This window comes from Molossus molossus, unplaced genomic scaffold (assembly GCF_014108415.1).
Source record: "Molossus molossus isolate mMolMol1 unplaced genomic scaffold, mMolMol1.p scaffold_m16_p_7, whole genome shotgun sequence".
Taxonomy (NCBI): domain Eukaryota; kingdom Metazoa; phylum Chordata; class Mammalia; order Chiroptera; family Molossidae; genus Molossus; species Molossus molossus.
The window spans coordinates 47,008,227-47,031,622 of NW_023425401.1; the positions used below are offsets into that span (position 1 = coordinate 47,008,227).

The window sequence follows — 23,396 nt, forward strand, 5'->3', positions numbered from 1 at the left end:
CAAATAGTATCTTAAAGTTTAGAGGAAATTAAAAGATAATTAGCTTATTTTTCCTCCCTTCTCCCATTCCCATGTCTCTTTCCAAAAGAAAACAATTAGAATTATTTATAGATAACATAGTTATAGTGCTTTTCTTTGATTTCTAAAACTTGTTTTGTTTTACACATTAGCCTTGCATTTCCTCCTGTGCAAGAAAGTATCTAGCTTTTACAGTTCCACAAGCAATATCACTTCATCTGTTTCACCCATCTCCACAATGCTCTTCTTCTCCCAACTCAATCAATGTAATTCCTTTGTTTTGGACATTATTGACCATTTACATTATTATTATAAATTTTCTGAACAGCAGAGCCAAGAAGTAGATAATGAGTGCTTTCTTTCTGCTATAATTTTTTTTTTTTTTCCTGGTGGTTGTAATTGCCTCCTTAAGTCTTCTGTCCTCCTGATCTAACACTAGTGGTTTGATTCCTGGGTGCTCACATTTTTATGCTGAAACTTCCTTTCACCTTCTTTCTGGGAAGTCCCTTTGTCTTGTCAGATCAGCTATTTCCTCAATTCTCCGTGCTCTGATTTCCTGGTTTACTTCCTTGTTGAGTGAAGTTTATATTATGAGAGCTCCTTGAGATTGCTCAGAAAGGGTAAAACAGAAGTAAAATTTGGGACCTGGTTTATATTAAATTGTCTTTATCCTCATTCTTAAAATCTTGCTTGGACATAGAATGAGACCTGGAAATCATTTTCCCTCAGATTTTTCAAGAGAGTGTTCATTTTATTTTTATATTCCTAGTGTTGCTATCAAAGCTTGTTTGTTTGTTTTTTTCTGATTTGTATGAGACATTACTTACAAGTTTATCAGAGACTTTTAAGGTTTTCTCTTTGTTCCAAAGACAGGCAAGTAGGTCATGGCCTGAGGCCATTTTATTTTTATTGATTTTTTTAGAGACAGAGAAAGGGAGAGAGAGATGGAAACATCGATGTGAGAGAAGAACATCAATCGGCTGCCTCCTGCATGACCCCCACCAGGGATCGAGCCTGAAACCTGGGCATGTACCCTGTCCAGGAATAGAACCGGGACCTCTCAGTCCATAGGACGACATTCAACCCACTGAGCCACAGTCGCCAGGCTGGCCTGTGACCCTTTTAATCCACCATGCTGTATCTAGATGGTGTTTTGAACTCTGGAGATTTATATTCCTCAACTCTAGAAAATATTCATGCACTCTAGTCTTATTTCCTCATATTGTTCCGGTTTTTATTTTGTTTCCTGTGGAAATTCCCATTGTGTTGATGTTGGATCTGTTCTATTAGCCTCTATGTTGCTAATGGCTTACCTGTACTGTAATGCTACTACTCCAATATCCCAGCTCTTTTACTGACAGTGTGATCACTACAGACATTGTTTAAATGATTTCATGATTCTCTGTTTCCCTAGTTTCATGATGCTTTATCTTCTTTTAGTTGTCTGAAAACATTAATCACAAAATTATTCAGTGTTTTTATTCCCATTTCTTCTATTCATTCTTATTGTTTGCTTATTTGTTTTTAATTTTGTTCTTGCACGTCAGAGGTGTTACTGAAATATCTGGTGATTGTCCTTTTATGTTTAATATTGTGGCCAATGAATATAATCTCATTGCAGAGCTGCTTGCTCAATATGGTAGCAATTGGTCACTCTTGAGAACTTGAAATGAAGGAAGTTCCCACTGAGATGTGCTGTAAGAGTAAATGGAAAATCAGACTTCTAAAACTTTGTACCAAAAGAAGAAGGAAAAGATCTCACTAATAATTTTATATTGATTAAAATGACAGTATTTATGACATTGGGCTAAGGAATATATAGTATTAAATGTATTTATACTTTTACTATGGCTAAAGTACATTTCAAAAGTATATATAATACAAGGCTCATGTTATACTTCTATTTAACATTACTGCTCAAGAGTGATCAGACAGCCCTGGCCGGTTTGGCTCAGCGGTTAGAGCGTCAGCCTGCGGTCCACAGAGACCCGGGTTTGGTTCCCGCTAAGGGCATGTACCTTGGCTGCAGTTTGTCCCCGGCCCTGGTTGGGTCGTATGGGTGGCGGCCACTCGATGTGTCCCTTTCACATCGATGTTTCTCTCTCTTCCTCTCTCTCCTTCCCGCTCTATCTGAGTGAAAAATGTCCTCGGGTGAGGATAAAAAAAAAGAAAAGAGTGATCAGACAATGTCTGGACCATTTCACGGTCCTCCCTCACCACCCTACCTTCATGAAAAAAGTCATGTCAACAAACTTTTCTCTTGCTCCAGTCCGTATCCCTAGAAAAGAGTCCTGTATTCTTTTGCTTGCTCAAGTTCTTAATGTGGCAGTGGAAAAGGTATCCATATACTCATTTTCAGGCAAACTGGTTTCAGCCTGGATCTACCTCATTCCCCAGCTGGGCCCCCAACACCCCATCTTTTGACAGGAGGGGAAGGAGTGGAAAGGCTGTGTGGAGAATTTGGGAGCATATCTAAGGCTTAGGTCATCTAAAGGTATTCAGCCAAGTTGGACCCTGCTTTCCATGTCTCCCCATGCTGCTAGTTCATGGCCCTGTCTCAGATTATATAGGAGACTCTTTTTGCTTCTCACTGTCTTTGTGCTCTAGGCTTGTATGTTTAGAATCTGTCACTGTAGTGTCTGCTGAGCAATTATCACAAGTCCATTTACTTTCTGAATGTTGGCTTATTTTGTTCTCTCTCATTTTAGTCTTTGGCCTGAATACATGTGTACCAAGTTTTTATAAATTCTATTACTTTAATTTCAGTGGGATTTCAGGCACAAAAAAAAAACATATGTATTCAATCTGCCAAGTTTAACCAGAGGTCTTGGTTGTGATTTTAAACCTTCAAATAATCTTGCCACTTCCTTATTTAATGTTTTTGGCCAGACTATGCTCAGTCATTTAAGTCTCCTATAACTGGGTGTAGATACATTTTCCTCTACCTGTAGATAGGAACCTTCCTGTCAAGCCAGGCTTTAGGAGTGTTTACATGCCTTTTATCAACCAAATCAATTACAGTAATAAATGCTTTGTGCCATTACCTAATTTTATTTGCTAAGAATCCTACTTTCATCCTGGCTTGTTTGGCTCAGTGGATAGAGCGTCGGCCCTCAGACTAATGAGTTGCAAGTTCAATTCCGATCAAGGGCATGTACCTCAGTTGCAGTTCGTCCCCAGCCCTGGTTGGGGTCGTGTGGGAGGCAGCCAGTCAATGTGTGTCTCTCCCTTCCTCCCTCCCATTCTATCTGAAGATAAATGGAAAAATATTCTCAGGTGAGGATATAAAAAGAGAATCGTACTTTCTTCTACTTATTTATATTCAACTAATCTAGGGAATATTAGGTATCGAAGATTTCTGTGAACATATTCTTAGGATTTCAGTTCCCATTGATCTCTCAGCAAAACTTCTGTCATGTGTGTGTTTGCATAATTTATAGTTTTTGTAATACTATAAAATAATATGAGGCATTAATCTATGTGGTTTTGTCCCTCCTACCCTTTTCATGCTGTTCTTGGACTATAAGATATGAAACTGCAAATTGAGGAAGGACTTCACTGGGGAAAAAAAAACCCCAAAACTGACATTATGTTATTACTCAGGTGAATAAAGATTTGGAATGCAGTTCTGCAGTTCTGATCAGTCCAAAATAGTTGTTTTCGACACAATCCCCAAGTAATAAAAAGGCATGAGCTTGGACAGAAGTGGGAACACAAGAGCTTAGATGCAAATGAATCCTAGAGAGCTGTGCGAGTTGCCCTGCTGTGGACTCATTCCTGAAGGCAGACTTTCTAAACTTCCAGCCCGTGGGAAGGACGAGGACCTCAGGGCAGAGCTGTCGCTCAGAGAGGAGGAGCCTCAGAGAACATTGCATCCGTGGGGGGAGCAGAGCAGTGGGGTAGCGTGGCCTGTGTGTGGAGTGTAGGCTTCTGTGTTTAGAAGCAGGTTCATGGGGCCCTAACACTGTGCTCAAGGCCCTGGAGGTTGTCAAAGTAAATTGAGAAAAAGAGAGCCATCCTGTGCAAAGTGAGCATGGCCAGGACAAGGGAAAGGCATAGTCCGAGTTTAGAGAGTATACGCTCCGTGTTCTTATCGCCTCTCTGGATATAACACCTGTTCAGGAAAATATAATTGGGTTTTCATCCGAAATGTCTGAGAAAGGTTTTTTTTAAAAAGGACGTTTTCTTAAAAATGAACGTGTGAAATATGCTGGATCAGACAGAATGGAGGCTTGAGGTAAAAATGAAATTTAGAAAAATAGAAGTTTTACCCGCCTTCCTGAGTCTGGTTTGTGAAACTCACTTCCATGTCAGTCACTGCGGCCATCCCAGCGTGTCCTACGCCGATGGCTCTCCAGCTGTTCTAGATTAGGTAGTTCTGTATTTCACACGCCCTGTGTCAGAAGAGACAGTTGTGTTGTCTGGAATGATGGAAACTTGTACTTGATTCTTATTTTTAACGTTGATTTGATTTTGAAGCTCTAATGTGTAACATTTTCTCCTGTTAAAGAAAATACCCTTCTAGGTGCTAGGAGATCCTGTGGCATTTCTATGGTCTTTATTTTGAGTTGATTACATATACATACACACTATGTAGTTTGAGCAAATAATTGTGATATAAAGATGGTATGATAGCCCAATATTTTTAAATGACTGCTTTGGAAAGAGCTAGAACTTTAGAAGCTAATAATTATTTCTTAATATTATTTGGCAAGTACACATATGTTACCCCTTATATTAAGCTGCTTTTATTGGTATATTCTGTTACTTGCAGAAAAAAGTATCACAATTGATTCAACTGTAGTTTAGCACTCTGACCCTGAACAATTAAACTCCTAGTCCTGTTGCCTATCCTTGCTACTTTTGCCATTCGCAATGTTAGGAAAACAATAATATTTATCTCAAATAGTTGTTATGAAGATTAATTTAAATAATCCACATAAAGTTCTTAGAATGATGTCTGGCCTGTAGTTAAGTACCCTCAGTGTTCGCCATTAGTATAACATGGCACAATTTGAGTTTTTCAAAGAATGTGCTTCTGATAAGATGATCATTTCATAAATTAAATACAAAGTGATATTACAAGGAATAAAAATGGCAATGTGACTATTTTAAAAGTCAGTCAACACACAACAAGCCTATGTGCCCTGCAATCAGATTCTGGAGATAAGTACAATGGATTTTAAAAAACACCCACCAGAAACAGCTTTGGTTTTACTTACACTAAAAGAGGAAGCATCACAAGGTACCATTTAGGTGGTATTTACTATTAGCTTTAAATCATTATTTTCCCAGTTGTTTCATTCTGCCAGGTTGTTTATATATCTGAACATTGATTTGTGGGTTTCAATGCTGAAGCTCAGTGACATTAGGCAAAGAGGAGACCAGTCCTGCCCCCAGACACTTTGGGAGTCACCTATTTGACAGAGGAGACCAGGACTCTTGTTCTTATTACCTAATCCAGTTGAGCAATAGAGAAGAGGGAAAAAGCCTTCCAGACAAACTGTCTCGCAGAAGCCAGCGTGCAGGCGACACACGGAGTCGGCTGTCCTCACATTGCCACAGTGTCTGCTAAGGTTAGTAAAGCTTGGAAATGCATTCGGCTAGAAGCCATTACCTTAGGTGGCACCTGTAGCGTAGATTTTAAAACAAACAATCTGGGACAGTCTGAAGACTTTTAAAGAGAGGGGATTAAAGGAAATTAGAGGAAAAGCAGTACTTAAAAGCCAACTTCCACGACATAGTACTACAATATTGCCTAGCCCTATTTTAGGAATGTTTAATGGTGCAAAGACATTTTTATTTAAAAATATTTTCCTCTGGGCTTTCAAATGGAAATAAATTTTCCTTGCATTTAATTTCTTTAAATAAGAATGCACCACTTGGCTTTTTGTCTCATTGTGCATTAGTATTTATACAACCTCAGGTTTCTTGTTTCCTTAGACCTGAATGTGAATGTATGCTTTCTCTAACACCTAACATTCACACAATAACATGATATGCTTTAACCATAGTAAGAGGCATCCAAATATACTAAGATCTTTTTATAATTTATATTACACAAGGCAGCAAAGAAATCTGTAACTGTCATAAACATTTATCTTTTGATTTATTTAGTCTAACTAGTTTAGATTTTTTAATTACTGTAGTGCTTCCAAGTTATATATACAATCTTCATTCTCCAAATAAATTGGTATGTTTATGTAATAGTCAATATATTTTCCCACATTTTCTAAATTTAAATGAACATTTCTTTATCTATGATAGTACCAAATAACAAAACAAAGATACTTGTAAAACTCATCCAATGTTTTTTATCTTTTTTCAGACTTCAGTAAAATTTTTGTGTATTAAAGCAAAAGTTCTCGTTGTTACTTGGGCTTCTTTATACAAGCAAAATGATAGCTTTTGGCAATGTAATATGAATGGCTAGTCAATACTAAGGCAAAATTACATTTTTTTCCCCTAACAGTTCCTGAAAATAGCAGGGATTTGATTAATTTCAAGTGAATTTTCTCGCATCTTACTATTTTGACATTGCTGCCACAACTTTTTGTTTTCTTCCTTGAAGTCACTGGCTTCTGGTAGAAATTTCTGTCTTTCTAAAGACAGAAAAATATCCTCTGCCATTACCCCTTCTCTGTATTGGTCGCTACATGGAAATTAATCTCAAACATATGCTTGATGAAGGAGCTGGGATATTGGTTCATTCCTCTGTGAAGCTAGTCATCTCTCCTCTAAGACGTCTTGCACATAAACCACCTTCTACTACCTCTTGTATTATTTTGCAATAATTTTTCTATATGTCTATCTAACCATCACTCCATGAAGATAGGGTTTTATTTTATTTATTTTCACAATCTCTGGACCTAGAAATAGTCAGCACAAAGGAGGAAGAGTTTATTAAATAACTATGTGAATAAATGTGTTATTTTATCTATAATATGTATAAAAATAATGAAAACAATTCTAAAACATCAACATAGCAGAGAAAAATGCATCTGCTGAGAGAGTTATATTGACAAAAGGTGAAGACTTAGATATGGGCAAGAAAAGGCTTATACTTCATCATATATCCTATGACTTCTGGCTAAATTGTGATATTACCTGTTGCCCGGATGAATAAATTCAAGGTCACCTACTTTATTGCTAATTCTGGAAATCTTACAATTTTCCTAATTTTCCCTGTCATTTATATCTTCTGTGAAAATGTGGCTAACAATACCTAGTTATAAATTATTTTTGTATACTTAAATAATGACACATGGAAGAATTTTAGTATGACACCCGACCCATGGTATTATGTTTAAAAATCTTTGTTCTCTCCTTTATCCTTTCCTAGCACTTTCCAAGTTGTCCCACATGAAAGGAAAGAAACATAATATATTAATCAAATAGAAATATTTTATTTTTATATATACTAATTTAATTTTTTAAAAGTTTAAATATTTAAAATAAAACAAAAATTACTTATATACATATATGAATAACCAATGAACACAGACAATAGCGTGGTGAAGGCGGGGGTGGAGGGGTAAAGCCAGGAGGAAGGAGTCAGTGGGGGAAAAAAGGAGGGACATCTGTAATACTTTCAACAATAAGGATAATTAAAAAAAAAAAAAAAAAGGCAAGTCAAAAGAGCACTATAACCAGAATAGTTTTAAAAAATTAACTTTAGTAACAGGGTATAGTTACTGGGAATCAAAAACAGGTACAAATTTTTCCAATTATCCAGGAACTTAATGTTAAATTGACTAGCATTACTGAAGAAGAAGAAAAATAACATACACCAAAAAATAAAGCAGTACTTTAACAAATATTAGTCCAGAACCTGGAAAAAGATCTGCAAAAAAGGGTATAATTGGAAAAAAATAGAAACATAAGGAGAAAAAGAAAGTCATATTCTAGAAGAAGTGATTTGTTCTTGTTTCTTAATAACCACCGAGGCAACCAACATAGAACAAGAATTTCCAGCTATCTAGATTTCTGAAACCTTAACTGTTAAATGATCAGGACTTACTGATTCCTAAGATTCCTTCAATTTCTGCAACATAAAGGTCAAGAACAAGAGAGGAAAAAATGTATCATATATAGAAGTGGGTGAAAGGTCTTTGAACTCAGAGTCATAGCTATTTATATCTGAATAAATATGGATGCGCTGTGAACCCAACAGACTTTGTGGTTTTCTACCCCGAATCTTTATGTGGAACTGTGTGAGTTACATCTCTAGTATGTGAACTCCTTGAAAGTGTGTATTGCTAAACTATCCAAACCAATTTGGGTTGATATTATTATTGGGTTCTCTTAGTAAATATTGGTAGCCTCCAATAAATAACAGTAGGAGAATTATAGATCATCTCCCCAAAACAGGTACAGTAAAAGCCTTCTCTGATTGACTTCTAATTGAAGCAGTTGAATAGCAAGCAGGATCATCCTGTTCTCTATGCTCCTTGAACGCCCCTATCCCTATCCTTTTAAATGTCCCAATAGTTCTTGCATGGAGGATTCATCAGAGGCACACACTTAGCATTCTAACTATGGAATTTAGCTAATCATCCAGTCACAGTCAGGCAACCAAGAATGCCCAGAAATCACAAGCCAGTAATTAGGCCACTTTTGAACTGAGCCTTAGGCAATTGGGCTTTGTGGGTTGTTATAGCCTGTGATGTAAGAGTAAGGAGTTAGCCAGTAATATTTATAGCCAATTCATAAATCTTTGAAACCATTAGTTTCACCAGTGAAAACATCATTATTACATTTATTATGTGTTTTTCTAGATGTTAGGTGATGAAGAGAACCAAAATATAGGCTTAAAATACATTCTAAGTAGACAGGTCTTGAATGAGTGTTCACAACAGGGGTAGCTGCCCACTTTGAGAAGGTAGATTAAAAGTATTTAATACTCACGCATTGTACTTTATATGGAAGTATTCAAAGCACATTGCAGAAAACCTCACAGTAGGGATCATGCTTTCTTCCTCTTTCTGGCAGAGTTGTGAGCACACAGTGGCCACGTGATAAATCTTCACTGAGTCTGTGTGTGTATGAGAATGACTGTCATCAACATGAATCCCCACAGAAGTATCACTGTAAATGATATGGGGAAAATTATTTTTGTCTAATTTAGCATATACTGTAATGACTTGATTTATTTTTAGAGTGTCCTCATTTTTGTTTGGAATTTTTTATTCTTATGAGCTGCATAATATACTGACCAAATATTATTATTTTAGTTCTCTTATATGGCAAAAGAATGTTGTAACTACTGTAAATCTGAACTTGTTCATTTTGCAAAGCTCCACCTAATGTTGCTCTGATCTCCAGCTTTCCACAACTAAGCTATTCACTGATGCTTTGTTCCTTATCCATGTGCATGTTGATAAGTGCTTCCTCTGAGGACTGTGAAGTGCTATAACCAAGACACAGGATGAAAAAAAAAAAAGTCAGGGGAATTGCTATGAGAAAATAAGTAGGAATATCCCTGGAGAGGGAGCTGCTTCTGTGTTCTTTTAAACGTCACAGAGTAATTGTTTCTTCTTCTTCTTCTTTTTTTTTTTAAGAAAGAACCAGGGTGAAGAGTAGCTCATTTTCAAGCTGGAGAACTTGGCAAACACCAGCTGCAGGGTTTACTTTGGTTTAGGAATCCCACTGCCTCACTGGAGTGCCAATCAAAATTCCACAGCCATTCTTGGCTACTTGGAGGTGGGGCTGACTGATGTACAGCAGTGATTTGACCCAGCACTTGGGGCAAACACAAACCAGAGTCATCAGTGTCAATCCTGTTGTCTTCCAACCAGCATTTTGAAAGTACGTTAACACTGGTGGCCTTGCACTTTTCATCGGACTTCTAACTGGTAATTAAGCCTATGTAATTGTAAACTTATCTTGCCTAACAATGTAGGAATCAAGACTGATGCCTGCAATACTAAAATTTCTTACTTTGATCAGAGTTTTGCTTTGCTCTTGTCCATTTTAAGCTATACTTACATTTTTCTCTTCTCTCAGGAAATAGAGTATATGAGATATTATAGATTTTCTGGCAACTTGTCTCAATCTTTTAGATAAGAAGTTGTATCTCCAAGAAAATGGAAGGAATTGGTCAGTGTAGTAACTTTACTATGATCTTTTCTGTAATAACTGCAGTAGTAAGTGATAAGAAGATAGTCAAAATTATTTAAATTATCCACACCCTCCAACATACATGCACTTATATACATTGCAACAATGCCGGTATATTTTAATAGCGAAACATACTACAAGGGCAAATTCATGTGCAGCTATTTTTTATCCTTAAGAATATACTAAGGGAAACTGTTAACTTGTAGATGGTCACTTTCACCTGAAGATGCAATTATAATAAATATCATTATGTAACTTTGGGATTCTATGCTATTAAGATTGTGAGGCAGAGTGGCTGCCTTTTCAATCTTGGAGAAAGAAGAATCTATCCTCCCCTACTGCTTATAGTCAGCAGTAATCAGTAGAGTTCACAGGCAGTTTCTACTGCTGGCATTCCTGGAATGGCTCTAGTCAACAGGTAGCTATTGTGACCTGCTCGAGAGATGACTTTACAACTTTATGTCACCGCCAGATCAGAGAACTCTATTATCATATTGTAAACCCGACTTGGGTTCCTGTATCTTTGATGGAATAGCAAACAGGATATAGGAAATAACATTAAAACACTAACCATTAAGCAACAGCCAGTTTTCAACTTTCAAATAATTTCTACAATTTTTTTTTTCTTGGTAATAACTAGCTACATAGAATGACAATGGGAGGCATAGAAAATCAAGTAGTAAAATTAGGTAAAATTTAACAGGTTTCAGACATAATTATTTTACTAGTCACATATAACCATTTCTAGTAATGAGATTTTATTTCTACCTGCATTGTGTTATGTTTTATGGGGACAAACAATATTATATGCCTCTAGTTTATTTCATTGTGATCATCTTAACTAGTTGGAAATTGGGCCTTGTGAATTAAAAGAGAGATTGGCAGCAATGATTTGCCTCAGTTGATATTGTGTGAAGATAGGGGACTAGGGAAAATGTTTAACGGAGACAAGGACAGGAAATGTTAATATAACCTTATTCAAGAGATAATTTTTAAGCTTGCTTACAGTTCAGATATGTACAGTTTTGTTTGACGCTTGACATTATTTAAGCCATCTACAGAAGCTATAATTAAATATTTCAATATCAGATCACAAGCAATTACAAATTTAAAATTGTTAACTGAATGTAAATAATTATTAGAAAAAAAATTGAGATGACATGCTGTGTAGCAATGCTACTAAACAGTAGGTGTGAATTTATTTTCATTTTTAATAACAAAAGTACTCAAAGAATAATATCCTACAGTGATGATAAATTACACTTGTAAAGGTATAACCTAGGTCTGAATGTGGTCGAGGCTCCTAAACAGATATATTTTTATTTTAAAAGGCAAGGAATTTATGAGGGCTAGCATTATGTAAATGACTTTGTTTTTAAAGAATTGGATTCTATATTGCACCTTGTTTATTCATTTAGCAAATATGTGTCTACCAAAACATTGTTAAGTACTGATAATTTTCTGTACTTAATTTCATCCACTAACACTTCGAGTAATCAGTTATTTCCCCAGTATGAATATTATTATTTAATAATTTAAATGGCTATCAATCCAAGGGAGACTTTATGGGAGTCACTGATATTCTGGGTAATCAGGAAGTCCTCCACTGAGTTTGGTACCACAAGTTTTCCTATTTCTCCCTTACTGTTGAAAGAACAGTGGACTCCTAAGTATCTGAAGTCTGTGGAGTCTTAGGTTGCTTAGAAACTCAGTGACTATGGTCTTGCTATGGCGACCGAATTTATCAGAGAATGCAAAACTCACTTCACTGGCAGTGTGCCAAATCTTCATATTCTGCTGGTAAGAATGTTTAGGTCAGTTATTTTGTTGTATCAGTATTTTTATAATGTACATAAGCTAAGTAATATTACAATTTACCAAATTTTGAAAATAGTAATGTATAGTTTATAATCGATAGCAACTACACAAAAATTAAGCCTAAATTCACAATGTAATTCTAGTTATTTTGAGTTTATTGTATGCTGGTTATTATCCCATTATCTAAGCATATATATATATATATATACACACACATATATATGTATATATATGTATATATATAATTTACATTAAAAGCATAAATAAGCAAGATTAGTATCATATATAATCTTTATGGTAATAAAAAGTTTCTGTAATTTTGACTTCTATTAATAGCTCTAAACAAGTAATCTATAAATTTATCCACATATATGTACTACATTTTAATGAAATTTTCATTTTATATTATTAATTTCTTATTCACATATAAATACAATAAATGTTCTACCACATTGTTTTTCTTTAAAATCTTATGCCTTAAACAATATACCATGTACTCTAACACACCAATGTATCAGAAAATTAATTTATTCACAAAGCTCATTTCTGCAGTAATGGAGAGACATTAGGGGACATACACTCATCCTCAGTTTGAATATTTACTCCTTGCAGTGCATTTTCAATTAGTTTTCCCTTTCTGATTTTAGTTATGTTTTCAGATTTTAATGACACCTATTTATTTACATATTCGTGCTATATATAAACCGTACCCCTTCATATGTTGGTGTTGTACTGCCCTTGTCTCCCTGTTGATTCCAGCTCTTGGGTTTATCACAGCCAACAGCAGGGGCAGAGCCGGTAGCCTCTCCTGAGACGAGACTGCTCCAGAGTTCTCGTTACTGTCCTTTACTCCTGGGCTTTGGTACTTATGCATTTTGTTTTGATATTTAAGAGTTCATCAGATTCAAGTTTCTTCTGGGAGTAAAAGAATCAAATTTTTTATATTATAAGGAAGGATACATTTGGTGATTTTTTTTCCTATACTTTGATTATTTCTACAGAATTCTGCAATTGATCAATTTTTGTAATCCTCTTGTCAGTTCACCTAAGTAATGCCCAGATTAATGAAAATAAGTCTCATCTCACAGCTGGAAACAAGGACAAAGACAGAGTGTAACCCATATTTCTTGAATTAACTGCCATCAGAACAGAAAAGCCTTCCCTAACGTCCTGGTATAAGGCCCCAGTGACTAGGCCCCACTGGCACCCTCACCAGACATGCATTTGGCATTCAGATCAAGGCCCACTATTTGTTAACAAAATAGATGAGCAGTCCAGATCAAGGCCACTAAACAACCCAAAGGAGTCAAACTATTAGCAAGGGATCACACATATTAGTCTATCAAGTGATGACAGATGGCCATGTAAAAAATTAAATGGTAGAATATAATATTCAAGACACTTGGAAAGAATTTTTAATAGGCAGGGAAAAAAACAACAATAATGCAACCACTTACTTATCATCTCCCTTTAATATTTAATCTTGGTTTTTGGTGTGATTGAATTATTTTAATTGATTATGACTTTCTGGCAATGGACACATAAACACAACTAGTGTTTATTAATTAAATCATTTAAAATGTTTGAGAAAAGCTTATCAAAGGAGCATGTCATGCATCCTTGTAGTTACTCACTAAATGGAGGGATGAAAGAAATACTAAAGCCCTATCAAAATAATATTTTTTTAATGTGGAAGAATCAGACTATCTGTTTAATACATTAAGAATTTTGCTTAAAATATATTACATCTGTTATTATGTGCCTGGTGTCCACTAAATAGAAAAAAAAATGCACATCTGGAAAATAATCAGTCCTTTTAAACTTGGTGTTAGATAACTTGGAAAAGTAAAGTTACTCCTCTCCTCACAAAGAATTTAACATACCCATGTCTCTTTAATCTGTGTTGTGATACCCAGAGTATAGGGTCTTCAGCATCTATAGTGTAGAAAACCATATTGCAGAGATATTTTTTCTTTCTTCCTTTTTCTGTTTTAGAAGCCTGCTGATTAAAAAATGTTTTGTGATCACACTTAATGAGCTACGTTGGTTAGATGGTTTAGTTGTTTAAAGTATATGAGCTGAAGTTCACAATTTACATGGACTGTGAGGGTAACAGTTTGTGTGCTTTCAACTCAAACTAGCTGAATCAGTATGGGGATTTTGGGGTCTCACATAATTGAAAACTCCAGTTAGTACTCTTCAGGCACAGTGGGATCAAACTGCGGGATTTTCTTAACTTTCTCTGTTCTTTCCTTTACTTGGGTGGTGACGTTGACCCAGGTTGATTTTCCTTGAGGTTCTGAGATGGCCCCCAGCCATATGATCACGGGCTTTCTCATTCTTACACATAGGATGGGGATGGGTAACATGATATTAGAAAGACTGATTCCCACCAATGTTGAACAAAGGAGCACAGGTTTTAGGAGTCCTGAAGGAAAATGCATTTTCTTATAATTTATTTAATTAAATGCAGGGTATTCAAGAAAGAACAGAAGGAAAACTTAAAACAGAAGCTTCAGAAAGAGAAAAGAGTCTATACGGAAGCTTATAAAAACAGTATTTTGGGACATGCTTCTTTATACCATGGAAAATGTTTACTGGTTTTAATGTGTTTTTTTTTTGTTTGGTTTTTTAAATCCTCACCCAAGGATGTTCTTTCATCTATCTTCACAAAGAGTGAGAGGGAGGAAGGGAGGGAGGGGGCGAGGGAGAGAGACAGACAGACAGACAGACATTGATTGGTTGTTGCTTCCCGCATGATCCTGACCAGGGCTGGAGACCAAATCACAACTGGGGTACGTGCTCTTGACCAGAATTGAACCCGTGACTCTCTGGTCCACAGCTGGTGCTCTAACTGCTGAGCCAAACTGGGCAGGGCTGGTTTTTAATTTTGAGTTGCATAATATGGTGTTGTTTCCATGTTCTGTGGACTGACTTCACCTCCAAATGTTACTTGCCATAGCCTTCTTTCCTCCAGCCTCCTGTGATGACCCAATTTCCCCTGAGGAGTTGTAGAAAATGAGAGGAAAAACAGGCCTAGCAACAATCTTGGATAATGTCCAGAATACATGGAGGACACCGCTCCAAGCCTTGTATATATAGCTTGGGAAAACAATGATATTCTCAGCATATTCAATCTCAACAGGAAAGCACTGTGTTGTCAACAAAAGGAGTTTTACAAGTACACTGAAATGTATTCAGACAACAGAAGCATCTCAATTCACATTTGTATCTTTACTCCCAAATTGGAGACATTGTGGAGTAGGATAGTTTGCTTACCTAAATACCACAACTGAGAGACCTTGGGCCCCAGAAGCCGAGAAAACAGTCTATTGGGATAGATGTGCTGGCGGGGCAGGGTAAAACTAGTAGGAATAGCAGAGGTATTTAAGGGTGACATTCTACAGCAATATAGATTTAATACCTATTGTTTATTTAAATCACATCAGAACAAAAGAGAAGGATGACATTCAGGTTTCTGAAAGAGGATGGTCACAATAAACATGTCGAGTCCTTTGTGTTTGTTGCAAAAACAATTTGGATAACAGACAGTTGCATAAAGACAGGATTGATGCTACTAAATCTACCTAGCAGAGTTAGAAGGATGCAATATTTCTTTCTACTTAATCACATGGTAAATTCCTTTCTCAAGTCCATTGTCAGTGCTCCACAATACAAAGCAAGCTTTAATGCTGATACTAATGTGTCAAGGTTAAAATGAAGTTTAATAAGTCAAATTTCTCAAAATTTAAGTGTGGAGATTCCAAAGGGAGGGTTTTACCCTGTCTCTGACAATGCTCATTTCACTCATCCAAGCAGATAATCAGCTACACAGACACACGTGCAGGACAATTGCAGGATTTTGCTATGTTAGAATTATTCTGAATTTACGTGGTATCTGTCTTATGCATTATGGAGTAGTGGCCTGCCACTGTTTATTCTATCTGGATTCTAATGTTTACAATTTCTATAATGTATTCATGGAAATATGTATAAAAGAAATTTAAACAATCCATAACATTTCCAGGGAAACATTTGCTTCTTGGAAATCTTAGTAATGTATTTCAGGTTCTTCCAAGCAGTTCATTTGAGAAGTAGCACTCTGAAACAAACCTGCTGGTCTTTTGGAAGGCAGGAAGCAGGTTTTTCCAAGAGCCCACTGAGGATCAACTTGGGAAAGGAAAGTTGATTTCAGTGTAGGGTTTGATAGACTGTTTTATATTCCTTTAAAATTTCTGGCAGAAGCTGCTGTGCCATTCAAATGCAGGGTTTGTGCCAAAAGGTTCTTCCAAGTGTCAGGGAGAAGGATCAAACTTCTCCATTGAGAGAAAGAGATAGAGATAGAGATAGAGATTGGGGGGGGGGGGGGGGGGTATCCAAAATGTATTATTTCCTGTGTAGTGGTTTTTAAATAAATTATTGTTATAAAATGTGGTTTTTAGAAATGCTTGTTTAGCTTTAAAAAGAAATCTAGGTATGCTTCTAAGTCACTAAAAATGTGTGTGTGTGTGTGTAGATGTATGTGCGTTTAACTCTTTCAGAAATTAGATGCCCAAATGTTGGGTATCTTTAAATTTTAACAAACTGTCAGATGGCATAAATGTTAATATAAGCAAGTTTTTCCAAGACAGACTTCCTAGTGTGGTTACTGTGTCTATTTATTAAATGGAAGAAAATCACTTTGTCTCATTATCTATCTGATTTCTTTATATAAATTTTTCTGTTTTTATATATTCATCATGCTCTTTAACTTTGTTAATGCTGCTTAAATAGAATAACAAAAATCTGATATTATTTTAGCATTTTAAAGCATATAACTTTGATCAAGTCATGAGCCCATGCAAATGCAAATTGATTTCTCTTACTCTTCCTAAAAAATAATTTATTTATTTCATTTTTAAGATCCCTCCTTAGGAACTATTTCTAGTCTAGATTGCATTTCTCAACATTACAATTTGTTGTACCCTCAAGTCAATAAACATTCTGTATTTCTGTTCAGTAAATTTCAAATTGATTGCATAATTTTTTCTCAACCTTTTAAAATTTGGCATTCATTAACTAAATAATTGTTTTTGTTATTGATTTTTTCCCTACTATTTCACCACACTATGTTTTGAGGCCTAGTTATTCTTTTACCTGAATATTTTTGTTTCTCCCACCCAAATAAATTTCTATATGAATACAAATTATATTGACAACTATGCACATCATATTTCCTTATGTTTCTTAGTATCATTTAAATGTTGACTTTTTTTCCCTCTCCTTAGAAAGTTAAGTCAGCTTTGCCTGCTCACTGTGGTTGAGTGTTGCCCATGGACTGAGGCCCTGGTTTGATTCCCAGTCAGGGCACATGCCTGGGTTGAGGGCTTGATTACCAGTGGGGGGCGTACAGGAGGAAGCCGATCAATGTTTCTTTCTCATATCAATGTTTCTATCTTTCTCTACAAAATACACACACACACACACACACACACACACACACACACACGTATGTGTGTGTGTGTGTATATGTTAGCTTTGTAAACATTTCAAGAAAAGGTTAGGTCTACCAACATTTTTAGATGGCCTATGAAATTTACATATTGGTCTGACCCTGCCCACATAAGCATTATCCACGGAGGTGCTCTCTTTAATCTCTCTTTTACACACATCTCCTATAATGCCTTCTTTCAAACAGATAGGTAAATTTATTTTATATGTTTAATGCAGTATGTTTGCTTTCATCCTGTGTTTTGATTCATTAGACTACATGGTTTAAATCTAAACTTCAATTATTGTGATATTCTTCATTTTATCTTTAATAATGACCTTGAAATATTAATTTAACTGTGATATTAGAAACCTCTATTTTAGACTCTCAAGCTTTCATTGGCATTACATTATACCATTATGTCTTGTACATTTAACATTCTCTTATTAATTATGTTCATATATATTTATTTATTTTTATTTCAACATGTAAAGCCCCTATATACCATACAAAGTGGTAGGACATGCCATTGATTTAATACATCTATAAATGAACATGGCAGCAATTTACAACATAGATATACATTTGACACACATATGTAACCATAGGTATATTATACATGTGCGTAAATAAGTATATGTGTGTGTATAAATCTCCATGGTTAGCTATTCCTAAGAATTAAAGTGCTAAAACAAATTTTACCCTAGAGTTTTATAGCAGTAACTAATATTTGAGATAGTTTACAGGTCTTTAGAATAAATTTTAATTGTTTTATTTAATCTCAAAATAATTCTCTTAATTGCCACTTACAGAATATGATCACTGTTTATTCCTTGTTCGTTGTGTTTAGATACATTTTCCTCTTAATACAGTATCATTTATTGCACAATTATTTAAAATTGTTATTTAATTTCTATAAATGTATTGAAAAGAATATGTAAAATTGAGTATTAATCAGGGACTTATTTATCTTGTTTTTCCTCACAAAAGAGTATAGGCTCTCAGTTAGGCTGTGTGGGTTTTAACCCTTGTTTTGGCATGTTTAGCAGGGTAACCTCAGCTAGTCGTCTAAAGAGTCTAGTAAGGTGATATCATGGGGTCACACATGTGAACTACTTAGTTTAACAACTAGCAGATAGCAAGCCCCCGATATGTGTTAACTCTGGTATTGTATTGTCATCATAATTTATGTCTTTGCTTACTTGTAAAATCTAAAATTATAATGTATATTATACTAATTTTTTTTCATTTGCTGAACTGTAAAAAAAGAAATTAATTATTTAAGAAGCTTTGCTACATAGAACCAGCTTTATTTTTTTCAATTTAAATTTACCATTTGATTTGACTTCAACTGGAGTGTCAATAGACTCCGTAGTTATATATGCTTTGACAAAAAAGGAAATCAGGAATAGGATTACTCTGTGCTGCACAGTTCATGATTCTATTATTGTTAACGAAGATGTGACCAGCACGTGGGCCATGTGACCCCTCTTCTGGAGCTCTTATAATAAGTGTCATCTGTTTCTCAAATATGTGGTAATACTGATTTTACTCAACCTACTTTACTCTTCCTCTTTTCATTCCCAAGTGTTAAATTCCATGAATCAGCTTATATAAAAGTACTGTTATAAAGAATTTTTAAGAAGTGTACAAATGCTAACGTAAGTTTTATTATTTTTATATTCTTGAAGTGGAAAAATCCTTTCAAAACAAGATTCAATAATAAATGAAATGTTATGAAAGTTAATGGCATGAAAATGGAAATTTTTGGTAATTGAAAAATGTAAGACTTTGGTGAAGATCAAAGGAGGGGGAAGTAGGAGTGTGTAGAGGAGGTAAAGGGTTGGGGGGGCTGCAATAATCTCAATATTAAGTTTTTTAAAAAAATAGAAATAAAAATAAAGTCAAAAATAGTTTAATTTTTTTATATCGTAAAATGTCAGAAGACTATTCTCTTACTAATAAGAGAAGGGGGGAACCCCTATAAAAAAAGATAAACAAAGACATTATCACAAATATTTTAAAATATAAATGGCTAATTTGCTTATGAAAATAGGTTAAACTGCACTAAAATATTTACCATTAAAAAACACTTGTTAACAACCTTAAAGTTCAATGTAAACCAGCATGAGTTATGTATGGAGATAGGTATTCTCACATGTTGGGTTACATGCATGAACAGAAATTTGGTGAAACTCTCCTTACCAAAAAAAAAAAAAAATGTACAGCCTGGCCCCTGTGGCTCACTGGTTGAGCACTGACCCATGCACCAGGAGGTCACCAGTTTGATTCCTAATCAGGGCACATGCCCAGGTTGTGGGCCCAATCCCCAGTGGAGGGCATACAGGAGGTGGCCAATCGATCTCCCTCCCTCTCTCCCTAAAATCAATAAAGAAAAAACAATTTTAAAGTACACACTTTTAACTTAGAAATTATGCTGTCTGCTGTTTACTGGTGTCAGTAAACTATATGTACATGAATTTTTAGCATGGTTTCTGTAAGATCAAAATCTAGAAACAATAAAAAATGTCTATTAAATAAGAAACTGGTCATTTAAAAGACAATACATTATTTATTATGAAATATCTTTTTTTTCCTCACCTGAGAATATTTTTTCCATTTATCATCAGAATGAGTGGGAGGGAGGGAGGGAGAGAGAGAAACATCAATGTGATAGAACCACATCGACTGGTTGCCTTCGTGTCACATGACCTGACCAGAGCCAGGGATGAACCACAACTGAGGTATGTGCCCTTGATAGAAATTGAACCCGCTGCAGGCTGATGCTCTAATGGCTGAGCCAAACCAGCCAGAGCTGGAATATCTTTTAATTTGGGAAAAAGAGTTTCTTCATGTTATGAGTGTATCTCCAAGGCACACAATATGAGAAGAGACAAGTTGCAGAAAGTATGATTCAGTATATGTATTATACCATATGCATATGTATATAACTTTAAAATTCATAAAATTACTGGGGCGGAGAGGACATACCTAAGATTTTTTTTTTACTTCTGAGGAATAGAATTGGGGGTTGAAAGAGCCTTCTTATTTTATACTTTTCTATAATTTTCAATACTTCTTATTTCCATATTACTTTAATAAATTCTCTAAATTGAAAATTTATTTAGCCAATGATCGCCATAGCAATCATTTATGAAACAAGTACTAAATGTCAGGTTCTGCATAAAGTCCTTCATATTATCACTCTCAGTCTTTTCAAAAATTCTAAATTGGAGATATTTTCATTGTGACTAAGAGAGGCCAAGTAGTTAGAAAGTGAGGGAAGATAACAAATTTAAACCCAGGTCCATCACTTTCACATCAAATGCTCTATTTCAATCAAACCATTGCATATTGTGGTATGAACAAGCAGTATAATAACCCCGAATTCTGGTTATTCTCACCTCTTTGATATATTATTATGGTTAAGATCATTGTTGTGTAAATTCATTCATTCAACCAGCTTGACCTTGGTCTGCGCTGTAGGGATTCAACCATGAACTGAATAATTAAATCCCCTTCTCAGTGTCCTCACAAAGCCAATGTTCTAGCTGATGCAGGGACAGGACAAGAAAATAAGTCAAGTGCATTTCTCATGTTGTTTTGCTATGTAATCTGTAGAAAATAAGGCAGAGAAGGGAGAATAAAGGCAGGAGCCCAATAGGAAGGGAAGCACATTTGAGTGCCTAGTAATCAGGCCCCTGGCAAGTGTTGCATAAAACTCACATCATTTATTTCTTATCACCACCCTCTTATTTAATTTTCTCTAGTTGTTGATTGAGAAAATAAGAGTAAGTAGTTATTTAATTCCTAATCCCCATTGTAAACAGAACCTGGTAACATTCGTATTCCTTTATGTCTGATTTCAAACCCTATGTGGTCTCACAAAAAAAGAGTTCCCAAAGAACTGTGCCTAACATGACTTTATTATATTGAAAATGTTATACTTTATTCTATTAAATGTATCTAGTGTGATAGTGGATTTACATAAGACAAGGGTACACTGTCATATAAAGCATATCCCTTCAAAATTTAGTGGTATATAGTCTTGTAAAAATGAAAACCTTAACATTCGTTACTCCATAATGGATGTAGCATTTTCCTGGCTTATTGTTCAAGGTGTATATATTGCTCAAAATCTAAATATATGTAGATTTTAGTTAGCTGTGCACTTTCAGGGTATTGTATGCTAGGCTACTCGGGGACTGTCATCTATGGAACTGAACACTTAACAGCTGCTTCTGGGAATGTACATTTGATTCTTTGGACTGCTCATGGGAGTGTGTGACAGTTCCCACTCCAGGAGCAGTCAGAAGGTTTGGATAGATGGCATTAGGCTTCTGATTAAGTAGTGATCCAAGTAAGTTCAATGTCAATTTAGGCATCTATTTTGCATGTTTTATTCTGAAATATCTTTCTTTAACTCTGTTCATATTTTCATTATAATTTAACTATTCTTTCAATATGTTTAAAATACATTTTTTTAAAATGGTCCTATTTGAACTCCTGTGTTGTTGAGCTATTTCTGAATTGTCATATTGGTGTGTGTGTATGTGTTTGAGAGAGAGAGAGAGAGAGAGAGAGAGAGAGAGAGAATTAGGTTCAGAAGAAAATATATCAAAGCAATTTAAATTAATAAAATTTATATGCTTAATCAAAATATTTAATTAGCTTTTATACTACCTTTTTACTAATACAACAAAGATAAAAGGTCACCATTATAAGGAAATCATCTTTTTAAGGTAACTGAAATCTCTGTAATTTATTCTTTTAAAATGAAAAGCATAAAGTGTAATAAAATTGTGCAAGGTCATTTCTACTTTATCCTAATTAGGTAGGTTGAAATTTGAGAAAACAAAATCCCAAAATACCTAAAGTATTTTATAACATGTTATTAATTTTTAAATAAATGTGACAGTAAAAATACCTCGAAAAGGAAAGCAATACTGGGAAAAAAATTTTAAAAAGAGTGTTTTAGATTATTTTCTTTAGTTGCACTGCTAACATGATAGGATTTTCCACATGCCCAGGAAGAAAAGCAGGAACAAGCCAATGATAAGACTGGTTTAAATATGATTTAATGAACTAAATATATCTGACTGTTTTGTCAAGTTGCTTCATTTCAAGGTTAACTTGGAAGCATTTATTTAGAGGCCTGATAGGTGACAGTTTAACCTTCTGAAGATTTTGATTTTGCCTGTAGAATTCTAAAAATATCTTTATACAAATGGATTCTTAATATTTAGGGTATTTTCCCCTCACAGAGTGCAAGGCCTTTTTTTAAAATATTTGACTTAAAATTAGTGACTTTCTTTTAAAGTAACGTGTGTGTGTGTGTAATTCTATTTAAAAGTTATTTGATAGTTGTATTGTGGCTGAAAACATTTAGGGAGATTTTGCTATACCAATGAAATTTTTATAACACTAACAGAAAATGATAAACAGTTAAGAACTTCCAGTTAGAACAATAGACTCTTTCCTTTTTTAAAGTCTGTTTTCATCTTTGTTAATTGACAGAGTCTCCAACTGTTTTCAAAGTTGTTAGTTTCAGTGCACTTCAGATTCATGCTGTATAGAAAAATATGTTTTATTTAAACTTCATGAAGTGAGTTTTGCAAGCTAATCATGGCAGGGACGTAAAAAGGACTAATTTTCCTAATCTAGACTTTTCACACTCGTACCCTTAGTTCAACATTTGGAATAATGATTGTGTGGTGAAACAGAATGTTTTAAGAGGCAACTTCCATTCCTTTTTCCTCCCTGGCCTCTGACTGACTTGGATGGGCAAATGACCAAAAAACTAAATAAATGAAATGCCGACTATCTCAGATATAGGTAATGGGTCCTCTCTGGTCCATAAAAATAGACCCGTAAGAGTCATACCAGTTATGTGATGTGTGTGGGTTTTTTTCTCTCTTCTTTTTTTTTTTTAATTCCTCTGGCAACAAAACACTCACTGGGACTTCAGGAC

The 23,396-nt window shown here is 35.0% G+C and overlaps 1 protein-coding gene across 17 annotated transcripts in view; it reads left to right on the forward strand.

Annotated features, from left to right (window-relative positions):
- The window catches only part of CD36 (CD36 molecule), a 214,882-nt gene that overhangs the window by 154,511 nt on the left and 36,975 nt on the right, over window positions 1-23,396 (forward strand). For 10 of the 17 annotated variants that reach the window (XM_036246795.1, XM_036246789.1, XM_036246791.1 and 7 more), the window contains one exon: window positions 9,579-9,872. The exons of 4 other annotated variants lie outside the window; for them this stretch is intronic. The gene's annotated coding sequence lies outside the window, so the exon portion shown is untranslated. Of the gene's footprint in view, window positions 1-5,569; window positions 5,595-9,578; window positions 9,873-23,396 lie in introns of those variants that run through there. 3 more of the 17 variants (XM_036246804.1, XM_036246797.1, XM_036246807.1) reach the window with 3 other exon arrangements.